At 48.7% G+C, this 8,833-nt stretch overlaps 1 protein-coding gene across 1 annotated transcript in view; it reads right to left on the reverse strand.

Annotated features, from left to right (window-relative positions):
- The window catches only part of NDUFA10 (NADH dehydrogenase (ubiquinone) 1 alpha subcomplex, 10, 42kDa), a gene marked incomplete at its 5' end in the record, with an annotated part of 32,784 nt that overhangs the window by 7,923 nt on the left and 16,028 nt on the right, over positions 1-8,833 (reverse strand). The window lies entirely within an intron of this gene.

The following is an 8,833-nucleotide window of genomic DNA, read 5'->3' on the forward strand; positions in this document are numbered from 1 at the left end:
ACTGTGAAGAAGGCTGAGCGCCGAAGAATTGATGCTTTTGAACTGTGTTGTTGGAGAAGACTCTTGAGAGTCCCTTGGACTGCAAGGAGATCCAACCAGTCCATTCTGAAGGAGATCAGCCCTGGGATTTCTTTGGAAGGAATGATACTAAAGCTGAAACTCCAGTACTTTGGCCACCTCATGCGAAGAGTTGACTCATTGGAAAAGACTCTGATGCTGGGAGGGACTGGGGGCAAGAGGAGAAGAGGACGACAGAGGATGAGATGGCTGAATGGCATCACTGACTCGATGGATGTGAGTCTGGGTAAACTCTGGGAGTTGGTGATGGACAGGGAGGCCTGGCGTGCTGCGTTTCATGGGGTCGCAAAGAGTCGGACACGACTGAGCGAGTGATCTGATCTGACTGGATCACAGAAAAGCAAGACAATTCTGGAAAAATATCTGCTTCAATGACTATGCTAAAGCCTTCGACTGTGTGGATCACAACGAACTGTGGAAAATTCTTAAAGAGATGGGAATAGCAGACCACCTGACCTGCCTCCTGAGAAATCTGTATGCAGGTCAGGAAACAGAACTGGACATGGAACGATGGACTGGTTCCAAATTGGGAAAGGAGTCACCTTGCTCCTGTGCAGAGCACATTATGCTAAATGTCAGACTGGATAAAGTGCAAGCTGGAATCAAGATTGCTGGGAGAAATATCAAGAACCTCAGATACGCAGATGACACCACCCTTATGGCTGAAAGCAAAGAGGAACTAAAGAGCGTCTTGATGAAAGTGAAAAAGGGGAGTGAAAAAGCGGGCTTAAAACTCAACATTCAAAAAAACTAAGATCATTGCATCTGGTCCCATCACTTCATGGCAAATAGATGGGAAAACAATGGAAACAGTGACAGAGTTTATTTCCTTGGGTTCCAAAATCACTGCAGATGGTGACTGCAGCCATGAAATTAAAAGATGCCTGCTCCTTGGAAGAAAAGCTATGACAAACCTAGACAGCATATTAAAAAGCAGAGACATCACTTTAATGACAAAGGTCCATCTAGTCAAAGCTATGGTTTTTCCAGTGGTCATGTATGGATATGAGAGTTGGACCATAAAGAAGGCTGAGCACCGAAGAACTGATGCTTTTGAGTTGTGTTGGAGAAGACTCTTGAGAGTCCCTTGGACTGCAAGAAGATCCAACCAGTCAATCATAAAGGAAATCAGTCCTGAATATTCATTCATTGGAAGGACTGATGCTGAAGCTCCAATACTTTGGCCACCTGATGTGAAGAGCCGACTCATTAGAAAAGACCCTGATGCAGGGAAAGATTGAGGGCAGGAGGAGAAGGGGACAGACAGAGGATGAGATGGTTGACTGGCATCACTAACACGATGGACATGAGTTTGAGCAAGCTCAGGGAGACAGTGAAGGACAAGGAAGCCTGGCATGCTGCAGTCCACAGGGTCGCAAGGAGTTGGCCACAACTGAACAGCAACAACAAGAACCCTCTGTGTGCGCACGCTCGGTCGTGTCCTCTGTGTGTTTCCTACTCCAGGAGATCTTCCTGACTCAGGAGCAGCCCACATCTCTCATGTCTCCCACACTGGCGGGCGGAGTCTTCACCACTGTGCCACCTGGGAAGCCCTCTCTAATATCATCTTAATTTTTCATAAGTATAAAATTATTCTTAAAAAATGAAGTTATTTTTTAAAAACTTAAGAATTTTATGAACTAGACTTCCCCAATCATTTAAATATTGACTAAAAATCCCAACATTTCTAACCACTATAATCCTAAGTCCAATATAGCAGCCTCCCTTTAATGGTCACAGATTAAAAATAAAGAGAAAACACAACAGTGATGAAGAGCTGCCACACAGGCTCACTGAGTTGCTCGGCTAAATGACGAATATGTCCAGCTTCTGGTGGACGAGCACAGGCCCAGTCCACCCCGAGCCACCGTGAAAAATGGACAACATTTGAAAAACAATGTGTGCCAAGACATCAAACGCAGGGAAGTTCCAAGGCCCCAGAAGAGGATGGCAAAGGCGGGGCTGACTGCATCCAGGGGCCCCGCCTGCACTTACTGGCAGGAGTCAGAAGCCCAGTGGGCCCCCAGCAGGGGTCAAGCACTGCCCCCCGCAGAGAAGCAGTCCAGCACAAGGGCTCCATCAGGAAGCACACACGGGAGACACGCCAGGCCTCTCAAACCCCAGAGCAGCGCCCGCCGGCGGGGCCTCTGACGGACACGGGGGCCTGCCAACTGACATGCTGCCGGACAACAGATAGCACAGCGCCGCAGCCTCACACCATCTTAACTGTTCCTCCAAAATAACGACTGGCATTTAAAAAAATACCAGTATACCAAAACATAAGATTAGATGTCCCCAAACGAAAAGACCAGAGGGAGAATGAGTTTAAACAGATCTAACAGAGGTCCAAATATTACAGTTACCAGATAACTTTTTGACTGATACGCAAGAGAAATTAGATAACAAAATAATTTCAACAGATGACTTGAAATTATTTAGAAAAAAAAGAATGAAATTCTAAAATCAAAAACAAGTACGATGAAAGTTAAAATCTCAAATATAGAAAATACAGGCCTAAGAGCAGATCCAGAAGAGCTGAAGAGAGTCAGTGATTAGGACAGAGTGAAGGGCACATTTGGGCTGAAGGTCACAGAGCAAACAGCAAAAAGACAGGAAGGAGCACACAGAACATGGCAGAAAGGGCCCAGCGTGCGGCGCCAAGGAGAGGAGAGAAACGGGGGCAAGCCAGACTGCTCCAAACCCGGCAACATGCATCAGCCAAAGAATGCCGTGAACTCTAAGCAGAGCAGACACGAAGGTACAGACGCACACCCCCCGAGACAGCACAGATGCTCAGAACCAAGTCAGAAACACTGCCCCCAAACACAGCAAGACCCTGCCAGAGGTATACGGAAAAGCCTTTCAAAAGAGGTCAGCAGCTCCAGGGGTCGGAGCAGGCACTGAGGGGCGGCACCAGGCTCCACGAGGGCTGTGCAATGGGGCAGAGGCAGCAGGGGGGGGAGCGTGGTGATGCCCGAGGGCGCGGCCGGGAAGGAAACGCTGAACCGAGGGGGCCAGGTGTCTGGCTGCCTGAGCAGGATGGGGACGGGGACAATGAGGAGGAGCCTGGAATTAAAGGTGAGCACTCGTGGCTGTCAGTACACTCAGACAAGTGAATACAGACACACGGGTATAAAATAGGAATCTCGGGAATCCAGTGATACCAATGTATAAATGAATAAGCAGAGAGGGGAGAGACCATCTCTTCACAGCAGAACAGTAACTAATGATGTAGAAGGAATGATGGAATCTGGATAATTACGCTTTGATAGCTGTCACATTAACCATTAATTCAGCCAAGAAAATGCTCAGATGCCAACTACCAGGTCAGAGTCTGATGAGGAAACGGACATTTACATGGTTTCAAGGAACTTCCACTGTAAATATTTATTAATTACAAAGAGTAAAACAGTTAACTTTACAGTGAGAACAGCACCTCAGTCAGGTGACCAGAGTTAACAGAACCCGTGACAGGACAAACAGGAATCACATGCTGCCTGACAGAGCAAAGGCATCTAAAGCAAGGTAATGGATTGCATTTAGTTTTCTTGTCTCTTTAGAATCTATGAATATGATCAGTTCTTCAGACTTTCCTTGATATTCAAGACGTTGGCACTTTGAAGATCACAGGATGGTTATTTTTTAATATCCCTCAATTTGGTTTGGTTTGGATGTTTTCCCATGATCAGACTTAGGTTTTGTGTGGTTTTTGTAGGGATGTTAGGGAACTTACTGCATCTTATCAGGCAGCACGTGAACCTTCCTGGGACAGCTGATGAGCTCTGAACAAGGTCTGTGGATCAGAGGCAGTAATGCATGAATGTTAATTTCCTAACCTTGACAGCTGTACTGTGGTTATGTGGGAGAATGTCCTTGTTTGTAAGAATTACACATTAAAGCCATGGTTCTCAAACCTCAGTGTGTACCAGAACTGGCTGGAGGACTCCCTAAAACAGGCTCCAGGCCGCATCACCAGGGACTGCTCCAGGGCTGGGGCCTGAGAACTGGCATTCCTCATGGGCGCCCAGGTGCCCTGACACGCGACCACACTCTGAGAATCCGTGTGTCAGGACGGCTGAAGATCACGGGCGTGATGCTCATCACTGACAGAGGTTCGGAAGTTAGTTTTCTGTTCCTGTTACTTTTGTAAATTTGAAAAATTCCAAGATGAAAATCAGAACAGCTTAAAGAACATCTTAACCAATAAGGGTGAGACTCTGCTGTCAGCAAAACTTCCTCAGACAGGAGGACCACGGCCTACAGGAAGGTGTGCAGACCAGGGAGGCCTCAGCAGCAGGGCAGCCGGGGCTCAGCGTGTGTGAACTGACCGCATGAACGATAACCACAGTGTCCCGAAGGTCTACATAGACAGTGACAGCCAGGGCTCAGCGTGTGTGAACTGACCGCATGAACGATAACCACAGTGTCCCGAAGGTCTACATAGACAGTGACAGCCAGGGCTCAGCGTGTGTGAACTGACCGCATGAACGATAACCACAGTGTCCCGAAGGTCTACATAGACAGTGACAGCCAGGGCTCAGCGTGTGTGAACTGACCGCATGAACGATAACCACAGTGTCCCGAAGGTCTACATAGACAGTGACAGCCAGGGCTCAGCGTGTGTGAACTGACCGCATGAACGATAACCACAGTGTCCCGAAGGTCTACATAGACAGTGACAGCCAGGGCTCAGCGTGTGTGAACTGACCGCATGAACGATAACCACAGTGTCCCGGAGGTCTACACAGACAGTGACAGCAACAGCACACAGGACCGGGTAAAGGGAAGCAGAAGTGCTCCAGGGGAGGACGCTGTGGGACTAGAGGATCACCAATGCCCGTGAGAAGTCAGCGAGTCAAGGGTGAGCGCTGATCACCAGGCCGCCACGAAGAAACTGTGGGAGAAGCCGTAACTAGTGAGCGAGCAGAAGAGGAGACGGAATAAAATGTTACAAACAACAGCACTCTAATCCACAAGCAGGCAAGACAAAAAATATACAAAGAAGAGGTAGGAAAATATAAAATATACAGTTAACATAAACTATTTAAACACAAATGTATCAGCAATTGCACTAAATGTGAACACATAAATATCCCCCATAGTTAGACTGGGCAAAAACTAAAGACAAAGTTCTCAGGTTAGAAGGTGTCCACCGGAAATACAAAGATACGGAAAGAATGAAATTGAAAGACGTGGAAAAAGCACCAACATGCAAATATTAACCGAAGGAGGGCTGTGGACGCCACCGAAGTGAGCAGTGAAGTGCCCCGAAGTAAGAACCGGCACCAGTGATGCAAGGAGAGTTTAATCACACAGAGAGAGACTGATGCTGAAGCTCCAAAACTCTGGCCGCCTGATGTGAAGAGCCAACTCACTGGATAAGACCCTGATGCTGGGAAAGGTTGAGGGCAGGAGAAGAAGGGGGAGATAGAAGATGAGAGGTTGCATGGCATCACTGACTCAATGGACGTGAGTCTGAGCAAGCTCCGGCAGACAGTGGAGGGCAGAGAAGCCTGGTGTGCTGCAGTCCATGGCGTCGCAAAGAGTCAGACATGATTTAGCTATTGAACAACAAAAGGGTGACTCTATTAGGAAAGTGCAGCAATTCTAAATGTGTGTAAGTCTAATAATGCAACCTCAAGATATACACAAAGCAAAACCTGCCAGAACTAAAGGAGGAACAGACCCACAGACAGCGGCAGCCTCCCCAGACCTCTCACGGCAAACTGACAGAGGAAGCAAAAAGAGTCAGTGAGGAGAGAGACCATCTGAGTAACGTGACTAACAGACTTCCTTTCAAGGGCGCTGCAAGAGCCCAGCACACGACGGGCGGAATGGCCTTCTCCTCCAGGACCATGAATCGCCGCCAAGGTGATCAATGCTGAGCCGAAAAGTCAGTCTCAGCCGCCTTCCAAGGACTGAAGTCACAAGGCTATTTGTGACTAGAGAGGAGTTAAGCCAGAAACCAGCAACAAAAAGACCATTAGAAACACTCCGCGTGTTTCTAAATTATCTAATATAATTCAAATTAGCACAATAGCCAAAAAAGAAATCAGACTAAAATTAGAAAATATTTTGAATTGAATGATAATGAAAACACAACATCAAGAACTATGAGATCTAGTTAATTAAGCCAAATTTAGAGGGCAATGTGACCAGCTTTACATGCATATATTCAAAAGCACGACAGGCAGAAAATCAATGATCCACCCACTCATACTAAGAAGTTAGAAAAACAGCAAATGAAAGGGGAAAAATAAGGAGTAGTCATCAGTGATGGAACGTACAACAGTACAAGCAAGAAGCTGGTTCCCTGAATAACGAGCTGCTTTCAAGAGTCTGAAACAGAAGGAGGGAAAACAGCAGGACTGGTAACAGGATGGAGAAGCGGACAGGGTCACCATCAATGTGATCGAATGAAAAACGCTAAAAAGGACATTTTGAACAACTTCACGCCAAGAAATTAGAAAATATGAAACAGAGGCAAATTCTTCAACAAACACAGCTTTGAAAACCCAAGAAGAATCCTGAATATTCCGCATGAAAGAAAGTTATGATGAAAAGCATTTCCGTGCAGCTCCCCCCAGTCAAGCCTTTTCAACACTGTAGCAAGGAGTCATGACGACCGTGAGCAAATCCTTCCAGAGAGCTGAAATGAGGACCCCCTCTCAACTTAGTGCTCGATGTCAGCATGATCTTGCTGACAAATCTGACTAGGATACTATAAGAAGCTCACAGTAGGACTTCTCCAGGAAACCAAGGTTGGCCTTGCACTAGAAAATCAACCAGTGTAATTTTATGACCACAGTAACAGAAAGAAGAGAAAATCACCCATGACAAAAAGTGTGATAACGCTCAACATCCATACTCAACAGCAGCCCCCTGGAAACTCCTACTAAAACGGAACTTCCCTGACCGGGGAAAGAGGTTCTACGACTGACTTGGCTACTCGGCGCTTTGGTGGATCACTGAGAACTCTCTCCGTGAGATCAGAGGCAAGAGAAGGGTGAGCACTGTCACCACGTCTATCCAGCCAGGAACCAGAGGCACCCCACACAGTAACGTTAAGAAAAAGCCTGAAGATTAGAAAGACACTGTCCTCCTTTGCTGGCACGCGCTCCCCTTCTCCCACGGGGACTGTCAATGCCCGCTTGCCCGCAGCTTTAATTCCTGAGAGCCCCAGTGCCTCCCGCAGCCACCACGGGCGAGGCTGCTGCACCCGTCTCCCACATCTGCCAGTGCAGAATTCAGCGGCGTGGCTGCGCTGTGCTAGTCTTCCTGCCGTTTATGAGGAGTGGCAGTGGCTTTTCACTTGCATTACTGACATAAAGTTTCCTTTTAAAATAAATTTGTGGGGAAAAAAAGGTACCACATTTTTTTAATGTGAACGGCAGGGCACCTGACCTGCAGCTGTGACCTGACGGGCAAGGTGCCCTTGGACACTTGAGTAGGCACCTCTGCTGACTCGGGTTCTGCAGGCGCCAGTGCCTTCGTGCATTTACTCTGTTTGTTAGTTCAATGATTTATTCCGCTAAATGTTCACTGAGTGCGTACCAGGCGCCAGAGCTGTCCCAGGCCCTGGGAACAACGCTGTGCGTGACACAGACAAGAATCCCTGACCTCAGACAGGCACTGACATCAGAGTGGGAGGAAACAGAAAATAAACAGAAGGTAAGACAGAGAACCTTAAATGACGATGGCAACTGCTGGGGAGAAAACCGAATTCCCAGAAGAGGGTAGGGCAGAGCCGCTGTGAGCTGGGGGAGCTGAAGCTCAGGTCTTGGTCATGGTCCAGGAAGACCTTGCCGAGAAGGTGACAGGTGAGCAGAGGCGGGCAGGGGCGAGGGGGTGGATGCGATGCTGGGGGAGAGCCGTACAGGTCCACGCAGGGATGCAGAGTGCAGCTCAGTGCTCCTGGGACATTCATGAGGTAGGAAGGAGGCCCCTGCGGCTGGAGCAGAGGGAGGTCTCCAGTTGTCGAGAGGGCTCTGGCTTGTCCTCTGCAGGATACAGGGAGGTAAAAAGATGGATGTGATGTACTTGGTGGGAATGTCCTGGTCTCTAGTTAAAAAACAGGCTGTACGGGGAGCGGGCAGAAGCAGGGCAGTTAGCTGGGAGGCATGCCAGTGTGGACCAGGGCGGTCACTGCGGATGTTCTGAACGGTGCTCAGACTGCGGACAGAACCAAGAGTATTGAACTTTTATATTCTGTCCAGTCTGTACTGGAAAGTGAGAAAGAGGTCGGCTGACTTCTGGGTTTCTGGCCTCAGGAGCTGGAACTCCGGAGCTGGGCGTGGCAGGATGAGCTCAAGCAGGAAGGCCGCGGCCACCACGTGGGGCAGCCCTGATGCCAGGCTTGTCAAGGCTGCTGGGTCACCACGTGAGGGCACGGACAGCACTCGGGGCAAGGCCCCTGGCCCGGCAGAGCAGCGTGGAGACAGCAGCTGTGGTGACGGGCCACTCAGCCCCCTACCCACGCCCGCCAGCTCCTCTCAGAGGACGTGAAACACAGACGCGCATCCGGAAGAAAGAAACACGAACCGCAGGGACCTCGAGCGACAGCTTTACACTTTCATGGTCCTCCCCAAATATCTGTGCTGAAAGTCACTTCGAAAGCCACCAAAGAACTTACTTAAAAGCGAATGCTAAGTATCTCATGTAAGAAGGAAAGCAGTGGATGTCCTCGGGCACCAGTCAGTGCTGTGCCAGCAATGTGCAGACACAACTCAGAGAACTACAGTCACACAACAGTGCT

Source organism: Bison bison, unplaced genomic scaffold, assembly GCF_000754665.1.
Source record: "Bison bison bison isolate TAMUID 2011002044 unplaced genomic scaffold, Bison_UMD1.0 scf7180017847763, whole genome shotgun sequence".
Classification (NCBI taxonomy): Eukaryota; Metazoa; Chordata; class Mammalia; order Artiodactyla; family Bovidae; genus Bison; species Bison bison.